Consider the following 26,973-nt stretch of genomic DNA (forward strand, 5'->3'; position numbering starts at 1 on the left):
CTCCTACGAACCTGCCTATAATTTACTGTCATTATTGGAGGCCCTGTAGGTATGCTGGACAGGCCCTTTTGAGTAGCGCCACCCCCAGCTGTGGAACTCCCTCCTGAGGCAGTGCTGCTTTTGATAAGCAGCAAAGACCATTTAGTTCCATTGGGCTTTTAATCTTGTATATTGTGTTTGTCACTCTTTAATTTTAATTGCCACTCTTATTACCTTGTATGGGTTTTTGCTGTTGTGTATCATGATTTCATGTGCTCTTTTAATGTTTTATTGTACATTGCCTTGGGCAACTGGTAGGTGGAGGGGGCATTTTATAAATAAATAAATTGGGGGGGGGGTTACTGGTGAAGCCAGAGATTGAATCTGGAACTTTCTACCAGCAAAGCATATGCTTCACCATTGAGCTATGGTCCCTCTAAGAACATAAGAGCCATCCTGGATCAGACCAAGGGTCCATCTAGGATGTACGAAAGTCACTTACCTTTTCGAAGGGTGACATTTGTGGGGGGGGAGGCGCTCCGTCCCTCCCCCCGAAATTCTGGCCGGGGGGGAGGTGCTCCGTCCCTCCCCCCTGAATCCTGGCCGGCCGGCTCCACTCCACAGGGATTCTGCGGAGCCACCGGCCGGCTCTGCCAGCGGCCGGACATCCGGCCGCTGGCTAGCAGGGATGCAAACGGCGGTGGCTGTAGCTGCCGCCATTTCCGTCCCTGCAGTCAGCCGTGATAGGCTACATAAATGTTTACGTAGCCTATCATGGCTGATTTAAAAGAAAAAAAAACGCCATTTGCGTTCCGTATTTTGGCACGTCTTAGTCTAAGTAAACATTTACATAGACTAAGATGGCGAAAATAAGGGGAACGCAAATAGCGTAGCATCTACGCTATTTGCGTTCCCCTTATTTTCACCATCTTAGTCTATCTAAATGTTTACGTAGAATAAGACGTGCCAAAATAAGGAACGCAAATGGCGGTGCCCATGGGCACTGCCATTTGTGTTCGCGTGTGTGTTTTTTCTTTTAAATCAGCCATGATAGGCTATGTAAACATTTATGTAGCTTATCACGGTGTTTTTTTAAAAATCTAGCCGTGATAGGCTACGTAAATCTTTACGTAGCCTATCATGTTTTTTTTGTTTTTTTTGTTTTTTAACTGGAAATGGCGGTGGTGGCAGCCGGTCAGAAGACCGGCCGCCACAGCCGCCGCTGCCACACCGCCGCCGCACCACCGCCAGAGCCACTGCCACCAGGAAGATCCGCCCAAGGTAAGTCCAGTCCCGGGGGGGGGGGCGGGGGATGGCAGACCGTTCCGCCACCGATTTCGGGGGGCCGAATGCACTGGCATTCGGCCTCCCTGAGATCCGTGGCGGAATTCTCTGACATCCCTACATCTAGTCCAGCATTCTGTTCACACAGTGGCCAACCAGCTGCCCACAGGAGACCCACAAGCAGGATATGAGCGCAACAGCACCCCCCCACACACACACCCATATTCCCCCTGCAACTGGTGTACATAGGCACACTGCCTCTGGTACTGGAGGTAGCTTACAGCCATCGGGACTAGTAGCCACTGATAGCCTTCTCCTCCAGGAATGTGTCTAACCCCCTTTTAAAGCCATCCAAATTGGTGGACATCACATCCTGTGATTAGGGATGTTAGAGGATTCTGCCACGGATCCAGGGGGGGCGAATTCCAGTGAATTCGGGCCCACGGAATCCGTGGCGGAACAGAGCCCCGCACCCCATGAAAGCCCCGCGAAACTGAGCCTACCTGGCTCCGGCGGCGGCTCTGGCCGCTGCCGAGCTGCTGCGGCCGCAAATGGCAGCCATCGTAGCGGCTGCTATTTGCGTCCCTACGCCAGCCCATGATAGCCTACGTATATATTTATGTAGCTTATCACTGGTAAAGCAGGGACGCAAATGGCGTCCCCTACGCCATTTGCATTCCCGCTTTAGCCGAGATAGGCTATGTAAATATTTACATAGCCTATCATGGGCTTGCGTAGGTACGCAAATGGCGTCCCCTATGCAGGATGCCATTTTCATCCGAAGCAGCCCGGCAGCGGCTGGAGGCCCCGCTGCAGGTTGGCCCGGCCGGCAGCTCCATGACCTGGCTGTGGAGCAGAGCCGGCCGGGCAGGATTCCGGGGGGGAGGAACAGATTGCCTCCCCCCCATCGAGGATTCTGGGAGGAGGAATGTATCGCCTCCACCCACCTGCGGAACCCAGCGGAGCCAGGTAAGCAGGGTTTCGTACACCCCTACCTGTGGTAGCGAATTCCTTGGTTTAAGAATGCTCTGCTTGAAAAAGTATTTCCTTTTATCAATCCTGACTCTCCCACCAATCAGCTTCATGGGATGACCCATGTATTATGAGACAGGGGAAAAAGCCTCTCCTAGACACTAACATCTAGGTTGCTATGTAGAAGGCTTTTAATTTTAGTGTATTTTATTTTATTTTATTGAATAGAAGAGCATTCAGTCATTTGAGCCTCTGCCTGCAGTCTGACCTGATACAGTCCAGACTAGGGACTGACATTTTAATGTGAATTTCCCTAATTTTGCACTTCTGAACTACGATGTCGGGGGAGTTGAACTTCTTTCAGGGCTGAATTCAATTTCAGAGAAGCCCCTGGGGGGCGCATTCCAGTGGTGGGCAGGGCTGAAAGCAAAAGTGGCATGGCCAAAATACCAGCATATTTTATTTTAAAGCCTTAGGAGAAGCAATTCAACCTTTTAGAAGAGAGGAGGAAAACAGGGCACAAACATAAGATTAGAAAAATGGGACACTAAGAGAAACCAGAATTGTCAGATCTGTCCAGATGCAAATTTACCAGCCTAGTAACGGAGGCTGATGGCTCTGATGTCAGTGGGGCAGTGAATCCACTCTGGGTTTCAGTCGGAACCGGTCAGAACCCTAAAGGAGCTTCAGTGGGGTGGTGAATCTGCTGGTGTTTCAGTCAGGACTCTAAAGGAGTTTCGCACCGTGGTTAGCTTCTTCAGAGTTCTGATTGAAACCCACAGCAGATTCACCGCCCCATTGACATTGCAGCTACCAACCTCCACTGCACCCCAGCTTCTGTTTGAGAGAACTAGGCCTGATAGGTTTTGCATGTTTAGGCACTTAACATGTTGGTGTGATTGTATGAAACAAGAACGTTATACTTGCTGTGAATTATTCATATGAAAGAAGAGGTTCACCTCTTATGCAAACAGTGTACAAATCACAGATTATGTGGAACATGAAACCTTAAAACTGGAGCAGCATTACAAATCACTATGGGTGCCTTGAGATGAAGATCATATCTTTCCAAAGTGACTATTTTAGAGCTGAAACAAAGGGGACTTTTGAAAAGGGGTAAAAAACCAACAACAACACCTCCCTTTTAGAATTATTTCAGCTATTGAATCAAATAGGTGAAGGGGACATTTCACCTATGTAGAATGTGGGCAATTGGTGTAGTGTGTGACTCCCTGGGATCAACCCTGTAATTGAGGGAGGAAGCTTTGTCCTTGTTCCCATTTTGATTGGCTACATAGCACCGTGATGTCATTGCATTCACTGTGTGATCCCTGATTGGCTGGGACCACTCTCAATAGAAGAAAGAAGTCCTAACCTGGAAAAAATGTGACGCACAGCAGGAGGGAAAGCAATGGTTGTGAACAGCAGTGAACAGTCCTGGGGTGGGGGAGACAAAGGGTCTGTGAAATATTTGGATCCCCCAAACCTCTATTTTCATCTTCATAACCAGTGAACATTTCACAAAGCCCTTGTTTTGTGTTTACAAGAAGACCTGTCTCAAGGGACACTGATTCTCAGTGGTGAGTGTCACCACAAGTGCAGTAGAGCAGATTAGCTTAATTCACAACAGCTGGGATTTGCAGCCCCTTCTCCTGTGGTCTGGATAGTAGTGGATCGGAAGGAAATCTCTGCTTTACGTAGGCATGGTGGAGAATTCCACCACGGATCTCGGTGAGGCCGAATGCCAGTGCATTCGACCCCCCGAAATCCATGGTGGAATGAAGCCTCCCCACCCCCCACCCCGCGAAATAGGCCCGGAATGGAGCACCTACCTGCTGCCATCCGCGCTGCATTGCGAATGGCAGCCGCATCTGCGGCTGCCATTCGCTTCTTCCATATAGCCGTGATAGGCTATGTAAATACGTGATAGGCTATGTAAAAAAAAGGAACACAAATGGCGGCCGCCATAACCGCCACCATTTGCGTTCCCTTAGTTTTGCCGTGATAGGCTACGTAAATACTTACGTAGCCTATCACAGCTAACGCAGGGACGCCATTTGCGTCCCTGAAGAAGCCGTGATAGGTTACATAAGTATTTATGTAGCCTATCATGGCAAAACGAAGGGAACGCGAATGGCGGTGGCTATGGTGGCCTCCATTTGTGTTCCTTTTTTTTCCCGCCATGATAGGCTACGTAAATATTTATGTAGCCTATCGCAGCTAAAAAAGGGAACGCAAATGGCGGCTGCCATAGCCGCCTCCATTTGCGTTCCCTTTTTTTTTTTTTGCCATGTTAGGCTACGTAAATATTTATGTATGTGGAATATTTACGTAGCCTATCACGGCTAAAGCAGGAACGCAAATGGCGTAGGGGAAGCCATTTGCGCCCCTGCTTTAGCCGTGATAGGCTATGTAAATATTTACGTAGCCTATCACGGCAAAAAAAAAAGGGAACGCAAATGGTGTCCCCTACACAGGATGCCATTTGTATCTGTACCAGCCCGGCAGTGGCTAGGGGGCCTGCTGTGCATTGGCTGGGTCGGCCCAGCCGGCGGCTCCACAGCCTGGCCACAGAGCAGAGCCAGCCAGGCAGGATTCCGGGGAGAGGAACGGATCGCCTCCCCCCACCTGCGGAACCCAGCGGAGCCAGGTAAGTGGGGTTTTGTACACCCCTAGCTTTATGGCCATGAACTATGGCTGCTGAGAGCCAAGTTGCTTACCATAAATACTTTATTTCCCTTGGAGTTTTGCAAGCAGGACCCAGGTCTGAGTTGAAGGACAAGGAAAAGGGGAAGGTGGAGGGAACACCTTGTTGCAAACTAACCCTAGAGACATTACTTTGGCAGAAACTCTACCGTCAGAAATGCCGCTACTCTGAGGAGTTTGGATGCTTTTAAGTTCTTGCTATACCTGCTCAACTAGTAAAAATAACTCTGTTCCCAGTTCAGTGAGTCCAATCATTGTGCAGCCAGCCAACGGTAATTCAGGTACTGATTTTCAATTTGCCTGCCTTTTCCTATCTTCAGCAGAATGAAGCCACATTGTGGTTTTGCTTATGTCAGTCTTTTGATAGGCATCCACACCCAATGCTCTATATACTCTGGGCCTCACAAAGGGCAGATAAAAATCTTATGCATGCTGCCCTCTGAACAGCTACTTCCAGAGCAACACAGAAAGCTGCGAGCAGGAACATTACCAGTTTAAAAGTGCAATTGTTTGGATGTCTTGATGGAACAGCCCTACCATCAAAAATACAATCTTTATTCCCTCCAATAGCAAACTCAGGTGGCGAGTGCCAATTAAATTGGAGCCAAATGGGGCCACTGAGAAACAAGAGGAAGGTAGTGGGATGCTCAGAGGAACCCTAAGGTTAAGTACCCCCCCCAAATCTTAATTAAAAAAGAAAAGAAAATGTAAGGTGGTGATTCCTCGAGAAAACCCAGTCCAATAAAGACAGAGCATGCTCATTAGCCACAGAATGTTGAATATCAGTTGGAAAAGAAAAACAGAAAAGTGTGTGGGGGGGTTGAGGAACCTTGTGCAGGAGCACTCTTGATAAGAGGTGAAGATATACTGCAACATTTTGTTACAGGTCTCACTGGTAAGGATCTGTTATTCAACATTTATTTAGGTATCATTAATCATGCTGGTGAATTTTTTTTACTGCGTAGCTGAAGTTGAGAATTATAGTGAATCTGCTTCCCATCATGATTAGTTCATGCATCAGGAGCTGCTGAAAACAGATGCAGGCAAAAGATGGCATAATTTGGTACTAGGTACTTCATACAAACACATCACCTGGTCAAGTATGGACCACAGTGCCTCTGCATAGCTCCTGGGCTGTGTTTCCACCAGCGATTTACTCCAACCTGTCTGCACGGTGAGGTCTCTGTGTTTCCATGACGTTGTGGATATTCAGCACCAGCCCTGCATTTTATCACGGAAAAAAAACGCTTCTTCTGAGACTGGTTATAGTCTGACTTTTCCAGATTACTTTGGCTCCATTATTGACCTGTTTCCACAACCGCATTGGGCTCGGTATCATAGTCCTGCCCATGGGGCATGTAGACCAGCCTTTGTGAGTGTGTCGCTCGTGACCTCAGGGACCCAACCCTTTCCCTCCCTGTTTTCTGGACATTTCATTAGGAATGTACGAAACTCACTTACCTTTTCGCAACCGTTCCTCCCCCGGAATCCTGCCATATATATATATATATATATATATATATATATATATATACAGCCTTGTCCAGCTGGTGCACTCCAGATATGTCAGACTACAATTTCCACTGCCCTCAACCAGCATGGCCAATAACTATGCTGCTTGGGAATTATGGGAGTCCTAGTCTGACACATTGGGAAGGCACCAGGTTGGGGGAGGCTGTATTCAAAGCATGAAAGCAGAGGGCAACCTTGACGAAAGTGAGAACGAACAGATCAGTAATAAGACTGAGGCATTTGCAAGTGTAATGTCAATGAGTAGGGAGCCATGATATCACTGCTGTAGCTTGTGCTGATATGGGAGTGTTTCCCTCCCACACTGGTCCAGCTTCCAAGATATGGTCATCAGCACCAACAGAGACAGAAAGGTCTGGAAAGGGGGCTGAGGACAGGGGTTGTCAGAGTGTTTGTACACTAAGGAACGGGTTAAGGAACGGGTGAAGAACCACTGCAATGCTGGGAGCTGCATCAGCTACTTCATGGCAATCAGTCACACAAAGAGCTGGAGGTACAGAAGGCAGCTACCGTGCTAGTAGCTTTTCCATTGTTCCTTATAGTCATCCTCCATTTTCCCTCTTATTTTTGTTCCCTTAAATTTATCTCACTTTACAATACTTGGCAATGGCTTTTGCTAAGCAACTGCCAACTATATGTCATTTAATGTTGGTTAACCTCGCTTTGCTCCTGTCCTCTGAATAACTATTGGTGGGAATGTTTTATTTTTTTTTAAATGTGTCTTTGTCATAAACATAACTCAACAACTTGTAGTAGGAATCCAGCATTTCTCTGTGTTGGCAACTTCAAATATTTATCTAATGTGGCACACATCTAATATAGTTATTGTTTTCTCCTAATTTTATTATCTGAATGGTATGGTGGAGTTATCGAGAGATCTATGCCATGAAGCAGTTTTCTGTGCTGCAAAGGAAATACTAGATAGGTAGGGGTGCAGCCTTTTCTTTTCTTTCCCTAATGGAAGATTCTGAGAAGTGGAAAGTATGCTTTGAACACTGGGATTAGAAATTCGTAGGGCTGTGCACCACTTCAGTCCGAAGCCTGAATAACGAGTTGAAGCAGGCTGTTTTGGAGGTGCCTTTGTCCTACGAGGCAGAGCAGAATAGCAACAAAGCACCCCGGAACAAAGCAGCTTGTATACGAAGCGCCTCGTCGGACTTGATGATTTGTTCTGAGCAACCCAGACAGCCTGGCACCAAAAGTATCAACTTCAGAAAGTTCAGCATAGGTTGGAGGGGGAGGGGGAGGGAGAGAGCTTTGGTGAATGGAAACGCTAGTTGTCAAATGAGGGCTGAACGAAACCCAGCGATCTCCAATCAGAGACAGTGGTGGAGGAGGGGGGAAGATTGAATAACTGGAGAAAAATGGCTGTGTTTCAGAGACAGAGATCATTCTGGTGGTGTTACTTAGGAATATGAAAAGTGAGAAAGCCCCCACCCCAGCCCCTGCTCTGCTCGCTGGTTCCTCCGCCGTGATTGCCAGGTTCTTAAAAAACATGGCAATTAGAAGTCTATGTGCACATTGACTTATACGCAAAAGGCGCTGTGAATCGCCCAGGCAGGAGGATGTGGTGAGGTGCACATCCCTGCAACTTACTAGCTGTCTCCTCCTTGTGAGCAGAAGATGGCTAGCAGTCCTTGGGTGTGTTTTCACCAGCGATTTACCCCCTCAACTGACAAGGCACAGCTCCCCTTCGTTACAGAGATCCTGAGGGTTAAAATGGGGGCTGGTTTCCATCTTTGTCTTGAAAGAAAGTAAAACAAGGATCCATGAAATCAAAAAGGGATCCTCATGATTTCATAGGGTTTTTAAAGGGGAGACTCCCCCAAACACCATCCAATCACAGAACACATCTGCCTCCATGGACTGAAGCAGAAAAATAATGGATCCGCTACTCGTGGGCACAGCCATGGTGCAAAAACAGGGATCCGAGGCAGGGATCCTCTTGATTTCATATGATTTTTCACACCATTTGAGGTGAAGCAGCAAATCTGGGATTTTTAGTGTGCGTACTTAGATGAAGATGAGTTCTGTGCTTTGATGGGGGGTTGGGCAGAGGGGTCACAATGTAAAAATTCAGAGGATCCATATTGAATTGGGTGTCTTATCCATGGCTTTATAACATGACGGTGCTATGAAGACCCCAAATCTATGTTCTTTGTCACTCAGTCTGTGGGCATTAGATGTGCTCTGTGATATGACAGTGTTTGGAGGTATCCTTTTTGTAAAAATCATGAGGCTCCCTAAGGATCCCTGCCTCAAATCCAATTTTTTCCACTGTGGCTGCACCCATGAGTGGTGGATCCATGATTTTTCTGTTTCAGTCTGTGGTGGCAGATGTGCTTTGAGATTGGATGGTGGTTTTGTGAGTCTCCCCTTTAAAATCATATGAAATCAGGAGGATCCCTCTTTGAATTTTTGGATCCTTGTTTTACCTAGTCCCCTTTGTCTTTACTGCTCTCTTTCCCAGCACAAGCATATGTCTGTCTACTCAGAAGTAACTCCCATTGTGGTCAATGAGGCTTGCTCCTGAAATGCAGGTGCATCTGGCCTTTCGGGGAAAGGAGAAAGGGGGGGGGACCTCTCTTATTGGTTGAGCAGCCCCTGCCAGTCAGATGATGTTCAATCCAAACCTCACCCCCACCAGGAATTATGTTCTGTGAAGTGGTTTTTATTGGTGCAAAGAACCTACTCATGGAGCCCTACATGGACTACATTGCAGCAAAGCTGATTCCTTTTAAATTAAAATCTGGTACTCCTCCATTAGCTTCTCCTTCTGTTATCATGGAAACACAGCCATAGACGGCCGAGCAGGCAGGGGGCGGCGGCGGCACGGCATTGAGAGGTATAGCTCTTTGCTTTGAGAGTTTTTGTGGGGGGGGAAATCAAATTTCAGCTGCACCTAGCACAAAGAGTACTGGGCAAAACTGTCTGAAATATGGCAGGTGGGGTCCCCTCCATGTTGACAGAGAGGCCCCCAACTTTCATGTATTTATCATGAAAACTAAAAAGTTATGGCCATTTGTGTTTCCCATGGAAGTCAATGGGGAAACGCCCAAACTGAGTGGTTCCACTATCTGAATCTCACTTCGCATCTGGAACCGAGTTGAAGTGGAGGGGGTCCGAATCAGTCCGAGTCAAAGCAGGGCTGATTCAGAGGGTCCGAAGCAGCATCTGAGGCAGATTGGGACATCTGAGGCAGATTGGAAACTCTTCTTATCACTTAACGATGTTCTTACCAAGTGAAAAAAAATATAACATGCACTATTTTCATGTTTCCGCTCGTCAATAATTTAACTCCAAATCAGAATCATCTACATCTAACAATATTTTAGATTGGTATGTTCACGTGTGTACTTGTATTTGTGCTTTTTTCTTGTGGGCATTGGCTCTGCCTCATGCTCTGCCTGCTTTCTTGTTTAATTTGGAGAATTTCTAAAATTAATTTAAAAACTGGTTCATGCTCAGTTTGTTGCAGTTGTCAGTTCACTTTTATTTCCCTTTACAGGAAGGCCTGGTGTGCTATGGTCCATGGGGTCATGAAGAGTCGGACACGACTTAACGACTGAACAACAAAACAGATGAACAGTGTGCCAAAGCATGGACCTTTGGAGGGATCTTGATGAGATTTGCACAATTGGATCAAGAGTCATTCCTGCATGGTGTTTTAAACAACGTGGATAAGCAGTCCTAAGCATCTGCAAGGGGTGGGGGAAAATGTAAACTGAAAATTGTGGCAATTTTTGCATGTGCATCAGACTGAACAAATTGTGGAAATAAATGCCACCTCAATAACTCTTCAGTGCTGCTCCACAAACAAGATCACGTAATATGGAACCCCAATATTTAGAGGGTGGAATTTCATAAGCCATCCCGAGTCAGAATAAAGAATTTTGAAGTGGAAAATGATGCATGTTACAACCCAAATTGGGGGGTGGGGGTGGGGGGTTGCAGTAAAATGTTTATTGGCTTTTCAGTTGGTAGGATTTGCAGCTGGGATTCATCCCTCTTCCATGTGTGTATTTGAAATGTGGATCCCTTTTGGAACATGGATACAAATGTGGATCCCATTTGGAATGTGCATACAATAGCATCCAAGGATTCTGGGAACCATGTGAACGCCATCCCTGGATGCTGGCCTGGCTAGCAGGTGCAGCAAGATGACAGAAAGCCAATATTGCTGCAGACATGAACAACTTGTATCCACTCTCTCAGGGAGGTTCTGCCAATGACACACCATGAGCCATCCTCAGCCAGGTCTCCTAGGAAAAGGTGGGATGAATCATATTAGTCCTGATTTCTGGAGGGGCTTAAGTTGTCTCTGAAATGGATACAAAACAGGGGTATCAAACTTTGGATGAGACCCCCTGACCCCTATGTGGGGCAGGTGCTGTCAGGGGCTGGGGCTAAGACTCCTGATGTCAGGGGGTGTGGTCCTGCTCCTGACATCATCAGGCTTCATGGTGTGTGGGCTTTCCCAGGCCAGAAGGGGGGAGTTCCATGCAAAGGGATCTTCATGCAACTGTGTGCATTATCTGCATGCAGATAACACACTGTTATCTCTGATCACTCATCAGAGATAACAGTAGGGATTCCTCTCCCTGCTAGCCTCCAGGAGGTGGGACTTGGAAAGGGGGCAGAACTTGGGGAGGAAGCCTCATCAGACCAGATGGGGAAACACCATGGGCTGCATTAGACCCACAGACTAGAGGTTCCCCATCCCTGATCTAAAGGACGAATGCAAAAGATCTTGTGTGCAAAGTCCCTAATTAGAACTAGGTGACAAATAGTTGATAAAAGGACATTGGGAACAATATAGGGATTCCAAATCTAGCTCACTCCACAGAGGGAGTTGACTCTTCAGGGGAGCTGACACATTAGAACAGGTAACAAACCAGTGATATGGAAGCATTAGACGTTGTGGAGTAAATTATTTCTCATAGTTATCCTGGAAGAAGAATTCTATCCATTCAGAATACGGCACTGAAAATACATTCCGCCACAGTCTCTCAACCTAACCTACCTCACAAGGTTGTCGTGAGATAAAAATGAGGAGGGGAGTGTTGGAGGAAAAGTTGGATATAAATGGGGTAAACAAATAAATAACCACATTCATAATATGAAAAAATGAAATGACTGAACATCCTACTGCATCATGGTGAAGAAGAGCTATTAAGATTTGGCAGTGAAGACATACAAAGCATCGGTAAACACGATAAGGAAACTATGTCAGTGGCAGCAGTTTTCAAACACTTTACACCACTCCTTTATCTGCATTCTCTCATTGGTGACCTCACACTTCCTCTTCCTGTTCCTGACATGTCATATTAAATCATAAGATGGAAATGAACAAACACATGTCTTGCAAGTAACTTTGCAAAATGGCAAAAATAGCTCAGGTTCTCCAGGCAGCTAACTTCTATTCTGAGACTGCCTGTGGTCCAGAAAACATGCTTTTACCTAAATGCAGTCTACTAATGCATAAACCAAGGCAACTGCTAACTGAATTATTAGGAACGTTCTCAGGAAATCCTATACAGGTGAAACAATTCATGGAAGTTGACGCAGCCATTAAGACGCTTAGAAGGAAGAGGGAGAGAGAACCCACAGCAACAGCCAGAATATTGTGGCTTTGGCTTAATGCTACTTCTTTTCCTCAAGAAAATGTGACTGGAGATGGAGGAGGGTTTTTTGTTTTTTTTTTAAAGTAGGACCACGATCATGTTTCAGTAACATTATTGGTTTTAATAGTAACCTAAACAAAGGCATTGTAGAGCTGGAAAAAGTGCAGAACAGGGTAAGGGCTGGAGCAACTCCCCTGTGAGGAAACATTACAACACCTGGGATTTTTTCACTAAGAAAAAGTTGAATAAGGGGAGTCATGACAGAGGTGAACCAAATTATGCATAGTGTGGAGAAAGTGAACATATGTTTTTCTCCCTCTCTCATAGTACTAGAACTCAGGGTAATCCCACGGAGCTGATTGGTGAGAGATTCAGGACAGAGAGAAGGAAGTACTTCACATAGCGCATAGTTAAACTGTGGAATTCATTTCCACAAGATGTAGTGATGTCCACCAATTTGGATGGCTTTAAAAAAGGGTTAGAGAAATTCTTGGTGGAGAAGGATGGAATGGCTACTAGTCCTGATAAGCTGTATGCTACCTCCAATATCGGAGGCCTATGCACACCAGTTGCTGGGGGACATGGCTGGAGGTGTTGTTACACTCGTGTCCTGCATGTGGGTTCCTGTGGGCACTGGTTGGCCACTGTGTGAACAGAATGTTGGATTAGATGGACCCTTGGTCTGATCCAGCATGGTTCTTATGTTCTTAACACCTCTAAACAGATAGCGTTTGTGTGTGATGGGGCGTGGTGGGGGAGAGGAGAAAACATCTCATTAACTGAAATCAGTCTTGCACAACTAAATATTTGCAAATTTGGCTCAGAGGGTTTTCCTACCTGTTTCCTAATATCCAGGGGTGAAAGGAGGAGTTCTCTCTGGGATAGAGATAACAGTCAATACTGATAGCCACTTTACACACCTATACTTCTCCTTTCCTGCCTGGGACATCAAAGCAAGTTATGCCTCAGTGAGGTAAAGTGAGGAAAGCTTTTCTGACCAGGGTAAATAAATGGTTTCTTTAGAGTCACTAGGTGGAGTCCAGAGAAAGTTAAACATTTTAAAGTCCCAATGAAACCAATGTGGATCTACTGCATACAGATGCTATGTTATTTCCTTTGGAGTGTATTTTCCTTTTGACTTCAAGGATAAGAGTAGCCTTCCACTCCAGATGGTCTAAGATTTTCAGCCAGGGCAATACTGATTGTGCTTCAAGTAGCCATGTGCAACCTCCAGCCTGTTTTCATCCAGTAGAGCATGTGTGAGGAACCTATGGCCCTCTAGAGGTTTCTGGATTCCAGCTCCCATTACCCACAGCCAACAGGGCCAATGGCCAGAATGATGGGAGTCATAATGCAATGAGATCTGGAGAGCCACAGGGTCCCCAAGCCCTACAGCAGAGAGAATGAGGACAATTCCTATTCAGTAGCTTATTCCTCTGGATTTCTTACCTTACCTTCCACACAATGTAAGGCCTGTGGATTGATTGAAGCCCTAACTATTTATGGCCCCTGGGTGAAACTCCAAATGTTTTTCATTTGTAGCCCTTTCTTTTGTGGGTTCATAAGGCCATTAATGCCCATCAGAAATAGAGGTGAAGGTGGCAGATTGCCTGTGTCACTATGTCCACAGTGGCCCTTCTTTCTGTGAATTCAGAGGTTCATGATGGAGTTGGCACCAGTTTTTCTAGCCCGCTGCAGCCATGATATTTAGCCCACTTGCATCTGAGACTAGGGTGGCCATTTACACATTGCCCAAAAAGAGGAATTGCATCGTCAAAAAAGATGACAAAAGAGGGCATTTATTTGCATAATGTTTGCATATGCAATATTTATACAGATGCAGATGTAGAAATAACAATTTAAATAGAAATAAATACATCTCACTGTAGTGGAGAAGACTGACTATGTGATGTGCTCAGTCTGCTGTCCGGATCCTAACTGTTGATGAGCAACTTCAAGGCCCCTGCTCTCCCTTCTTATGGTTCTTTGACTTTAAACCAGACTTAGCGATGTATGAGAATTTCATTTTTGCTCGCAAAACATGCAAGCATGCCCTCTTCGCAACTTCAAATGCCATCATGAGCATGTGTTCATTGAAAATGTTCATAAATTGCCGAACACGTGCTTGCAGTTGATTTGCACAAACTTCCTGAATTTATGCGAATTTTGTAATTTGTGCAAATTTCCCCTGTAGATTGAATCAGCCCTGCTTTAGCCTACAGAGGAATTTTGTGTAAGTTTAGGAAATTTGTGCCAATTGAAAAGGGGAAAGTGCAAATTTCATGGTTGCTTGTTGCTCGATTTGTGCAATTTTCCCATTCACGCAGAGCAAGCAGTGATCACAAACGGGGATGGAAATCAGGCATTTGAGATGAGCAGAGCCAATGTTCAGAAAATGCTGGCAATCTCAAACATTGCTCGTTCGCCCATCCCTGACCAAACTTGGACTTGATGGCCTATCAAACAGAGGGCACCTTTAAATAGAGGACTGTCCTCAGCCAGCTCTCCAAAATAAAGGACCGTCCCCTGCAATATAGGATTGTTGGCCACCCTATCTGAGAGTCCCTTGCTGGGTGAAAAAGAGAATGAAAGGGAAAGGGAGGAGGGTCTGAGAGATGGAGGTACAGAGAGACTTGTGAGGTAAGTGAAAATGAAAAGAAGGGTTAGCGAAGGTTGGGGTGCCAAGAGACCTACGGTGGTGCAGAGAGAGGAGAACTTGATTTGTGACGTAGGGAGAAAAGGGGCAATAATATGAGAGCAGTGCAATACCTATGGATGGGAGGAAGGGGGCTGAGAGATGAGGACGTAGAAGATATGTGGGGTGGGAAAGCAGGAGGGTAACAGAATTGGGTTGTCCCGAAACCTGGGGTAGAGTAAAAAGATGAGTGAATACTTTGAGGTGCAGAGAGAATTAAAAAGGTTGGTAACAGAGAAGGGCTGACAGAGAAATCTGTGTGTGGGGAAATGGAAAAAAGAGAGTATCAATGAAATGGAGGTGCAGGGGGAGAGAAGGGAGAGTGTGTACTATCAGATGGACAGAGAAAAGGAAGGAGGGTTAACAGGAGAGATGTTCAAAGGGCTTTCCTACACAACACTGTTAATCCACTGCATCTACTTTCAGTTTCGTTGCAGAATTGAGATGCGAGCACTACAAGAGGAGCATTTCCTTTCCTGCTCTTCTGCTACATAACCTCTACGTGCACTGTGATATAGCAGAATAATGCAAATACACAAGAGGAAATTGTGCTTTCCTTTGGCATCAGAAATAATACCCTATTTTCCCTGTTCTAAAAAAAATTGCTGAAGGTGCTGTTCACAAACAGAAGTGAAACTGGAGGTTCATGTTGATGTCAAAAGAACCCATACAAACAACCATGAGTAAGGTGTGATGAGCGCACAACAAAACCTCACGTATAAAAGTTCAGAGTCCTTGTGGTACAGAGAGAAAGTATGCTATACGGTATAGAGCAGAAAAGGGCAGTTGACTAAAAACGTTTTAAAAAAGAAAGTCTGAGTTAATATAGGATGTGTGATAGATATGAGCACCTGCACTGCAAAACTGTCAAGCACAATTCACCTTCCATCCACCAAATCTCTTATCATATTTGCAAATGTTATGAATAGAGCATAAATTGGCCCTGGTCCACTGGAGCCAAAGGTCCATTTTCTATTCTGTAACTACATTCTAATTTCTTGCAGAAGGGAGTGACAATTATATATAACTTCTCATTAGAACAGCTTGGGTTAAATTAGCCAATTAGTAAAAGCAATCTGTATTTTTTACCCATTAATAGAAAACCTGAAAAGGATACATCAGGAAGATAATGTCACATATTTGTGGGCTAGCCAAGCCAAGAAATGAAGAAGCCTGTCTGTCATCTCCTTGCAAAAGAGAAGAAAAAAGACAAGTGACAACACTAATAAAGTTGGATGTACTTCTTAAAAAACCTGGCATAAATACATGATGTAGGCTGACTGAACTCATGTTCTCTGATGATTTGTGCTCACTGCTCACTGGTCATGATCTCAGGGTTCTGCTGCACACTTTTACCTAGGGATGTCAGAGAATTCCGCCATGGATCTTGGTGAGGCCGAATGCCAGTGCATTCAGCCCCCCAAAATCTGTGGTGGAACAAAGCCCCCCACCCCCCCACCCCACGAAAGGCACGCGAAACAGAGCACTTACCTGCTGCTGTTCGCACTGCTTTGCGAATGGTGGCCACATCTGCGGCCACCATTCGCTTCTTCATTAGAGCCATGATAGGCTACGTAAATACTTATGTAGACTATCACAGCTAACGCAGGGATGCAATTTGCGTCCCTGCGGAGGTCATGATGGGCTACATAAGTATTTATATAGCCTATCATGGCAAAAAAAGGGGAACGCAAATGGCGATGGCTATGGCGGCTGCCATTTGCGTTCCCTTTTTTTTTTTTGCTGTGATAGGCTACGTAAATATTTACATAGCCTATCACGGCAAAATATAGGGACGCAAATGGCGGTGGCTACGGTGGCCGCCATTTGTGTCCCTGTGCAGGCTGCCCAGCGGCCGGATGTCCGGCTGCGTGTGGCCCTGGCCGGCAGCTCTGCAGAGCAGCCACAGAGCGGAGCTGGGTGGGGAGAATTTCGGGGGGAGGGACAGAGTGCCTCCCCCCCACCGCGAATGCCACCCTTTGGAAAGGTAAGTGACTTTTGTACATCTCTACTTTTACCCTAGTTTCCTCATTAGCTGCTTCTGTGCTTGCAAACCACCTAACACTGGGTTTTCTAAAATATACCCAGGGTGTGTTAGAGTTAAAAACAACAACACCCTGGGACATTGCATGAGTGGATTTCACTGGAGGTCATTTTGACGGATGACAGATAATATTATCTTGTATGCATGAGCTCTGGAACAGTCTGTGCCCCCAATCCAGTGATCTAATTAGGGCTGTGCACGGATGCTCTGCTTTGCTTCGGATGCTGCTTTGGTCCCTCCGAATCAGCCCCGGTTTGACTCGGACCAATTTGGACCCCCTCCACTTTGACTCGATTCCAGATCCAAAGTGAGATTCGGATATCCAGATCACTCAGTTTGGGTGTTGTCCCATTGACTTGCATGTAGCGATGTACGAAAATCACTTACCTTTCGGGGATTATGCTGATGCTGTGGGGGGAGGTGTTCCGTCCCTCCCCCCGGAATCCTCACCAGGGGGGGAGGCGCTCCGTTCCTCCCCCCCCCCCCCGGAATCCTGGCCTGCTGGCTGTGCTCCACAGCAATTCTGCGGAGCCGCCAGCTGGCTCCGCTAGCAGCTGGACATCCGGCCGCTGGCTAGCAGGGACGCAAATGGTGGCGGCCGTAGCCACCGCTGTTTGCGTCCCTGCAGTCAGCCGTGATAGGCTACGTAAATGTTTACGTAGCCTATCACAGCTGATTAAAAAACAACAACAACAACGCGCGCACGCAAATGGCGGCACCCATGGGCGCCACCATTTGCGTTCCTTATTTTGGCACGTCTTAGTCTACGTAAACATTTACGTAGACTAAGACGGCGAAAATAAGGGGAACGCAAATAGCGTAGTGTCTACGCTAGTTGCATTCCCCTTATTTTCGCCATCTTAGTCTACGTAAATGTTTACATAGACTAAGACGTGCCAAAATAAGGAACGCAAATGGTGGCGCCCATGGGCGCCGCCATTTGCGTATGCACATTGTTGTGTTTTTTTTTTAATCAGCCGTGATAGGCTATGTAAACATTTACGTAGCCTATCACGGTGTTTTTTAAAAAAATTTGCCGTGATAGGCTACGTAAATCTTTATGTAGCCTATCACATTTTTGTTTTGTTTTTTTTAAAACTTGGAAATGGTGGCGGCGGCGGCAGGCAGTCGGAAGACCGGCCGCCGCAGCCGCAGCCGCCAAACCGCTGCCGGAGCCGCCACTGGAGCCACCACTGCCAGGAAGATCTGCCCCAGGTAAGTCCCATCCCGGGGGGGGCGGGCCGTTCTGCCATCAATTTTGGGGGGCCGAATGCACTGGCATTCGGCCTCCCTGAGATCCGTGGCGGAACTTTTGTACATCCCTACTTGCATAGGAAAGCACAAATGGCAATAACATTTTTCAGTTTTCATGATAAATAAATGAAACTTGGGAGTCTCTCTGCCTACATGGAGGGGATGCCACTTGCCAAATTTCAGACAGTTTGGCCCAGTAATCCTTGTGGTAGGTGCAGCTGAAATTTGATTTTTTCCTCAAAAAACTCTCAAAGCAAAGAGCTATACCTCTCAGCCCCACACTGCCTCCCCCTCCAGGCTGTACGGCTGTCAGGGACTGCTAGCTGTCTCCTGATCATGAGCAGGGGACAGCTAGCAAGCGGCAGGATCATGCTCCTCCGCTTGTCCTCCTCCTGCCTGGGTGATTCACAGTGCTTTTTGTGCATAAATCTATGTGCACACAGAGACTGTATGCTCAAGATTCATGGAACTTTTTGTATATAAGTCTATGTGCACATAGACTTCCAGTCGCCATGTTTTTTAAAAACATGGTGATGGCGGCAGAGGTGAAGGGATTGGCGAGTGGAGCTGGGGGGGGGCATGTCCAGAGAACCTGGACAGGGGTGTGTTCTCACATCCCTAAGTAACACCACCAGAATGATCTCTGTCTCTTAAACACAGCCATTTTCCTCCAGTTATTCAGTCTTTCTCCCTCCACCACCACTGTCACTGATTAGAGATTGCTGGGTTATGTTCAGCCCTGATTCAGCAACTAGACTTTCCATTTGCCAAAGCTCCCTCCTGCCTCCTCCTCCTCCTCCTCCCATCTCCCCTCCCCTCCCCCCTCCTCAACCCCTCGCTGAACTTTCTCAAGTTGATGCTTTTGGCTCCAGGCTGTCTGGGTTGCTCAGAAGAACAAATCACCAAGGTGGACAAGGCGCTTAGTATACAAGCTGCTTCGCTCTGGGGTGCCTCGTTGCTATTCTGCTCTGTCTTGTATCACATAGAGGCACCTCTGAAGCAGCCTGCTTTGACTCATTATTCGGCTTTGGACTGAAGTGGTGAAAAGCCATAGGTATAATCCTGCATGCAGCTTCCCACCCCCCAGTAGTTGCATCCAGAATTCTTAGAGACCAATCCTATGCATGCTTAGACAGAAAAAAAAGTGTTACAACTCCCAACATGCTGTCTGGGGAATGCAGGGAGTTGTAGGACCTTTTTCTGTCTAAACCCTCATAGGATTGTGCCCTTAAATCTTGTTAAGTAGAATTGAGTAGATGGCACAAGATGGTGCTTCATGTGGCAAGTCAACAATAAGAACTATGATCACAGCCCCTGGTTTTGCATGTGCTCTCTGCTCCCACTAGGACATCTGCAGACCCCCATCATTGCTAGATGGGGAATAAGCATGACTGAGTTGCCATAAAGCCAGGCTGGGCAATTTGTGTCCCTCCAGATGTGTTGGCCTCTAACTTTCATCAACCCTCACCATTGGCTATGCTGGCTAGGGCTGATGGGAGGTATAGGCCAAAATAACAGGGGGAAGTGCGGGGCACAAGTTGCCCACCCTGCCATAAAGTATGCATCTTTATTTCATTTTGTTTTCAACAATCAGCAGGTTAATCAAAATTCTTGTTGGTTTATAGGAACTAACAATACAATCCTATTCATGTCTGTTCAGAAGTACATCCCATTGAGTACAATGGGGCTTAATCCCCAGTAAGTGAGTACAAGATTGCAGCCTAAATAACCTAAAAATGCCAGAAGTAACCTGAGAAGGGGGAATGAAATTTAATAAAATATTCTGCTGATTTATCCTAGTACATTCTTCCAAAATGCCTGAACTCTACAACATAAAGTATGCATAGTTATTTATATTTGGGGGATCGGAAGGACTAAAGGACAAACTGCATGTTGCGTTAAATATATGATCACATTTAACATTTCTGGTGTGTTGTTGTTGTTGTTAAATAGCAGCCAGGGTGATCGGGACCACTGGGAGAGAGAGTTTAACCCTTTCTCCCCAATCCCTATGCCACAGACCCAATGAACCCACCCAACCACTGCTGTAAACTGCTGTTTACTGTTGCGGGGAAACTTCCATTGACACCACCAGGATCTTTCATCCTGCAATAACCAAAATTAGGGAGGTAATTTTCATCAGGAGTGAGGCACAGTGGAAAAAAGTTAACCCCCTCCTCACCATACATCACACCAGATCGAGGGGAGCATCACCTCCGAGGGTCTATTTAATGATAAAAACAAAACCCACACATGTTCAGTGCCATCAGCCATTTAATGTACAGTAAAGTGTAGTGGGTCCCTAAATTTCTCTGGCTGGTCCAAAGCGCAGCAAATAGCCTCCCTAAGGCCACTAGCCACAAGGATCACATCTCTCCCATATTAAATGTTCTACACCAGCCAATTTCTGGATGCAATTCAAAGTGCTGGGCTTGATTCTTGAACCCTGGGCCCAGGGTTTCTGGAGATGCACCTCTTCTCATCAGTGGAGGCTGGTGGCTCTGGTTTCAGTGGGGCCGTAACTCCATTCTGAATTTCAGTCAGAACCAGCCAGAACTCTAAGGGAGATATCCAAAGTGCTGAACCTATTTTGGGGATAGGGTCCAGCACCTTAGCTAGCTCTTTTAGAGGTCTGCGTGGTCCTAACTGAAACTCAGAATGGATTCACAGCCCGCCAGCCTCCACTGCTTCTCATATATTCCCTCGCCTGCATTAAGATCACTTCCATCCAAAGGGACCCAACTTAAGGAACGCTCACTTGTGAAAGTACGATGAGAGCAGCTAGACTTGGCCCTTTTTTGTGGTGGCGATATGTCTGTGGAATTCCCTATCCACCTGGTTGACTCTCTTGCAAGTTTCAGGAGAAACTGTTAAGTCTAGCTTGCCTGGTTATTACAAGCAAACATAAGAACAGCCCTGCAGGATCAGACCAGAGCTCCATCTAGTCCAGCATTCCATTCACACCATGGTCAACATTACACCACTGCCTGTGGGCAAGCCACAAGTAGGACATGCAACAGCACCCTCCAGCAAAGGGTATACAGAGGCACACTGCCTCTGATACTGAAGGTAGCACGTAGCCATCATGACAAGTAGCCTTATCCTCCATGAATTTGCCTAGTGATTTTTGTATGTGTGTTTTAACTTGTGGTTTTTGTTAGCTACACTGTAGATCACATAAGGGCAACCTGTGGCCAGCACACAGTCCTTAGAGGACTCCTCTGTGGCTGGTTGTGGGTGCCCATCACTCCACATTTGCCCTGCTGCTGCTTCCACAATTATGCCTCAGAAGAGAGCACATGAGGATGACTCTCCTTGTATGCCTGCTTCCCCAGCACAGTTAGGCTCCCAACAGCTGTTTGGGGACAGAGTCGTACTGGGGAAGAAGGCACACAAGAGTAATCCCTGTGCATTCTTTTTTCCTTTTATATCATGCACCTCCTGCCCTGCCCTGATTCATGGTGGGGTGGGAAGGCATAAGGTGATCTCAGTGTGAAGAGAGGTGAGGTTTAAACTTCCCTATCCCCGTACTCTGAGATGGGATGGGGGAGTTGGAAGGGTATTTGTGCATGCATGAATATGTGTGTGTGTGTGTATATGTGTGTTTGTTTTTTTACGTGCATGTATATGGATGCGTACAGGAGTGCAGCCCCCGACCCACTGCCCATCACCACATGCAGCCCCCAGGGACAAAAAGGTTGCCCACCCATGCTGCAGACATTATGATTTTAGTGATTTGAAACTGTCTGGTGTTTTTTGGATGCAGTTACTAGGGCTCCCACAACAGCTTACATTAAAAAAACCTTCAATATACAAAATACATTACTAGTAGTACTAGTAGTAGCAGTACACCTGCTAGTACTGCTGCTGCTATTAGTAGTACTAAAAATAATGGATTTTGTGTATGGAAGACATTTGGAACCTTTAGTGATTTCCCTGCCATTCCCTATTTTTAACTTCTGAGTTTGGGCTGAGAGATGGGTAAAAACTGCATAATAATAAAAATCATAATAGTACTGCATATCTAACCAAGAATCTCCAACATTTAAGGCATATTGTTAGCATTTAATTTGTAATAGTTAGGGAGTGTTAACGTGGATTTTTCACAAAGTTAGCTAGTAGAGGGCAATGACTCATACAATCTTTTAATAGGGGAATAGAAGCATGCAGTTATAAAGGGTTTTTTGTTTTTGTTTTCACCCAGAGAGATAATTTAGCTAATATTGGCAATGGCATTTCTCATTAACGTAAAAGCGAGAGTGCAAAAAACCACTACAGCTTCTCACAGCATTAATTACATCAGTTCAAATGATGATCTAACATGGTATTTTCTGCCTCCAACTAAAGGCTGTAGCCAGGATGGGGCCAGTGGGTGCACTGCCCTACCTGGTGCACCGGCTCACTGTACCTGGGAATCTTTTTGGAAAACAGGCTTTTTCATTTGTGGCTTGCCAGCTTCCATTTAAAGACTGCAAACTTATTTTTGGAGTAGCACAATTTCTGGTTTAAGGGATATAAGCAGCAGTCAGGGCCAGCATCAAGAGGAGGCATGGTTGTGCACCAACTGAGGGCCCACTCCCCAGCTGACAAGAGCCCCCTGGAGTTGCGGCTCCTCTTCACCGTATTGCTGTGGTTCTGGTCCTTCCTCTCTGGCAGGTACCAGAGGGTAGCACTGGGAGAGGAGGTTTCGGACCCATGGCCGCTTACTTGTGGGGTGCCACAGGGTTCCATCCTCTCCCTGATCCTATTTAACATCTATGTGAAGCTGCTGGGGGCTATCATCAGGAGGTTTGAGGTGCGGTGTCATCAATATGCGGATGACACGCAGCTCTACCTCTTGTTCAAATCTTCACCAAGGTTGGCCATAGAATCCCTGTCCAAATGTCTGGAGACGGTGAGTGGCTGGATGGGGAGGAATAAGCTGAAGCTGAACCCTGACAAGACCGAGGTACTTTTGGTGGGAGACAAGAGGAGGCTGGGGGATGTTGACCTGGTGTTGAATGGGGTACGGCTACCCTTGAAAGACCAGATCTGCAGCCTGGGGGTCATTTTGGACTCCCAGCTGTCCATGGAGGCTCAGGTGTCAGTTGTGAGCTGGACAGCGCTGTATCAACTCCATCTGATACGGCAGCTGTGCCCCTTCCTTCCTGACCATCTGCTCCCATGGGTAGTACATGCCCTGGTCTCCTCTCGTTTAGACTACTGTAATGCGCTCTATGTGAGGTTACCCTTGAAGACGGTTTGGAAGCTGCAGCTGGTACAGAATGCGGTGGCTCGCCTGATTAAAGGCAGCCGCTGGCGAGATCACATCACTCCAGTGCTGAAGGAGTTGCACTGGTTACCAGTTGTTTTCCAGGCCAAATTCAAGGTGTTGTTTTTGACCTTTAAAACCCTATATGGTTCCGGCCCAGCCTATCTTAAGGAGCGCCTCCAGCAACACCAGACAGGCCGCTTAACAAGATCAGCCTCAGATGGCCTTCTCTCTGTCCTATCAGCCAGGACAGCTAGACTGGTGGGGATGAGGGAGAGGGCCTTTTCTGTGGTGGCCCCCACTCTGTGGAACTCCCTCCCTAGGGAACTCCACCGTGCCCCCTCTTTAATGAGCTTCCGCCATGCATTAAAAACGTGGTTGTTCAGGCAGGCATTTGGGGTGGGTTAGGGTATTTTAGAAAATGTTTTTACTGTAGAATTTTATTGTTTTAAACTGTTTTATGATATACTTTGTACATTGCCCAGAGTGGCTGGGTGACCAGCCAGATGGACAATTAATAAATTTAACAAATAAATAAAATAAATAATGGCAATCTGCTTGTTCATCGGCCTCTCGCTCTGGCCCGGCCAATGGCGGTGGTGAGGAGGAGGAGCAGCAGATGCCCCTGCCTCCTTGTTCACCAGCTCTCTGCCTGTCAAGCGAGCAAGTGGTAGCAGTGGTGAGAACGAGGACGAACAGGAGCAATAGCAGCCGGTGGCAACTGCAGTGAGAAGGGTGGGGGCTTACTGAGGGTGCCTTGCCCAAGGGCCCTCAAAAACATGGAACCGCCACATAGAGATGGCCAAACTCACTTACTGTCGCCTCACGCGCCGCTCGCCAGACCCCCGCCAGCTGCCTGACCCTGTTCAGCATGCAGTGTGAGCCGCCAGATGGTCCACAGGTGCCCGGTAAGCGGCATGCGGCGTCCCGTTCACCCGCGAGCTGCCATTTTGCGGAAAAACGCAGATAGGCTTTTAAAAATGTAATTAGACCATTTATGCATGCAATTTTGTGTAAATGGTGCTATTTACTGCTACCATTTTGTGCAAACGGGCCATTTCTTAAAAAGCTTACCCGCAGTTTCCTGCAAAATGGTGGCTCATGGGTAAGCAGGGATCCTTGAGCTTGCCTGAGTTTGGTGCCAGCTGGTGCTCTCCAAAATGACTGTGTTCCAGGCTCAACCCAATTAACCAATGCAGCACTGTCCATACAGATTTCCTCTTGACTTAGGGTGGATATTTTTCAAGATGACTGTCATGCTTGCCATGCCTAAGTGATCAGGAGCATGGGGAATGATCCTCTTCCAACTACTATAACTGTGAGCAAGGCAGGGGGCATCAAGGAGTGAGGGATCGCTTTTTCAACATCATTTTTCTTTAGAGTGACCCTAGCCCCCTTTGAAGTTTTTGAACACTCCACCAAACCCCAGATGAGTGACTGACTGGCAGCACAATGCTAGGCATGTCTCCTTGGATGTCTCATGGGGTTTAATGGGGCTTACTCTCAGGTAAGCAGGTGTAGGATTGCAGCTTAAAAGACTCATTCAAGGTTACTAATAATCTCAGCATTTTCCCTTTACACTTATGATTCCCCCCCCAAAACACACACACACACACACACACACATTATTTTCACACTTTGGTCATAAGTGGAACACTTAATTGAGGTAAGATGTAACTTAAAGTGATCTTCAAAACCCCCCCAAACTTTTAAGTTGCAGTCATACAATCAGTAAAAGGATTATGGTAATATGGGCACAATCCACAAAATCCATACACACAAACCCTCCCCACCCCACCCTCTCTCTCTGTTACTCTAGATGTTTAATTAAGAAAGGTGTATAGTAGAAGTAGGAAAGTACTTCTGAATAGAAAAACAACTGTTATTTAACTTATACATGTCTTATACTTCATTCCATTTTAGTAGACACTACAAGACATGTAGGTACTCTGTCTTGGTAGCAGGGTTATAGACATTTGGTTGATTATGAGGAAATCGTCATCAATGATTATAAGGAACATGAGTGGGAGGATGCTCTTGCCCCCATGTCCTACTTGTGGGTTCCAACATGCAGCTGGTTGGCTACTGTGTGAACAGAATGCTCGGCTAGATGAACTCTTGGTCAAATCCAGCATCACTCTTCTTATGTTTGTATGCCAGTCACTGATTTTCCATTTCATTGATCTGAAGTCCCAGCTGGTGATATGGAAACATAGGGGGAGAGGCTGGCTACAGCAACAGATAGGTCTATGATCATGATCCCTTCTCATATGACAATCCAAGGTGAATGAATGCATGGAGGCAGGTTGCATAGCTGTACCCACACTCTCCATGCCTGGGCACAGAATCTATATGTGTACAAGATGCACACTTGTAGGCTTTGTCAGCATGATTTGTACCCTAGATTTTTCCAGGGCACTACATTATGCAGATGGAGCCTATGTGCACAAATTTACACTGTGTGCACAAGTTCAAATAAATGAATGGAGGTCAAGGGAGGCCTCAGAGGTACAAGTTTGACGTTTTAAAAGGGGGTTAGACAAATTCCTGGAGGAGAAAGCTATCAATGGCGACTAGTCCTGATGGCCACGTGCTACCTCCAGTATCAGAGGCAGTGTGGCTATGCACACCAGTTGCTGGGGAACATGGGTGGGAGGGTGCTGTTGTGCTCATGCCCTGCTTGTGGGTTCCCCATCGACAGCTGGGACTGTGTGAACAGAATGCTGAACTAGATGGACCCTTGGTCTGATCCAACATGGCTCTTCTTATGTTCTTATGTTCTCTTCCCTCTGCTGCTTCCACACATTCATCCATCCTGGATTGTTACATGGATGATGGAAATGGCTATGGTAAGGATATTTAAAACAGCAAATCCTGCATAAAACTGATACAAAATGTCCATCCACCCATAGATGCAGGGACATTCTGTAACTGAAATTCACATTCACAACTTTGAGTGCAAGCAAGTATAATTATGAGATCCACAGGACATAATATATTTAGAATATACTGGAAGCACATCCCTGCCTTCAGGCAATGACCACAATATGGCTTCTCTTCAACAATGCATTTTATAATTTTCAAAAAAAATAAAAAAATAAAAGCCACTCCCAACGCTCAAGAACTAATATGATCCGTGCAAAATAATATTTCTTTGTTTCTTGCTGTCCTGTTGCTTATGTTTTGATAATACCTTCCAGTCTTTGTTCCCGATCCTTTGCCATGTGCCCTAGCTGAAACTATTAACCCATTGATAACACTATCCAGTTTTTCTTGTGTAGGTCGAAAACCACAAGCAGGTCTCTCATGTACCAGTTTTGGTCTGGCCCATGGTAGCCACTTGTGAACTGCTAACAAAGAGGACATGCGTCACCCCAAAAGAGGACACTGATTTGCATAGAAGTTGCATATTGTAATTTATACCTATAGATGCAAATTTAAAAAATAATTATTATAATTTAAATAGAAATACAGTACATCTCAAGTGTGCCTTGCTCAGTCCGCTGTCCAGGTGTTATTGATGGGCAGCTTCAAGGCCTTCCATCTGATGGTTCTTTTCCTTTATACTGGATTTGGATTGGACAGCCCTTCAAAATAGAGGACACCTTCAAAATAAAGGACAGTTCTCTAGCAG

General features: G+C 46.2%; 1 long non-coding RNA gene across 1 annotated transcript in view; it reads right to left on the reverse strand.

Annotated features, from left to right (window-relative positions):
- LOC146339832 (uncharacterized) overlaps nt 1-26,973 on the reverse strand; it is a 58,944-nt gene that overhangs the window by 14,278 nt on the left and 17,693 nt on the right. Inside the window, exon 2 of the long non-coding RNA XR_014784388.1 lies at nt 6,034-6,162. This is a non-coding gene — a long non-coding RNA (uncharacterized LOC146339832). The remainder of the gene's footprint in view (nt 1-6,033; nt 6,163-26,973) is intronic.

The sequence above is a fragment of the Heloderma suspectum genome, chromosome 7 (assembly GCF_057233095.1).
Source record: "Heloderma suspectum isolate Gila_16-S chromosome 7, 16-S_ref, whole genome shotgun sequence".
Classification (NCBI taxonomy): domain Eukaryota; kingdom Metazoa; phylum Chordata; class Lepidosauria; order Squamata; family Helodermatidae; genus Heloderma; species Heloderma suspectum.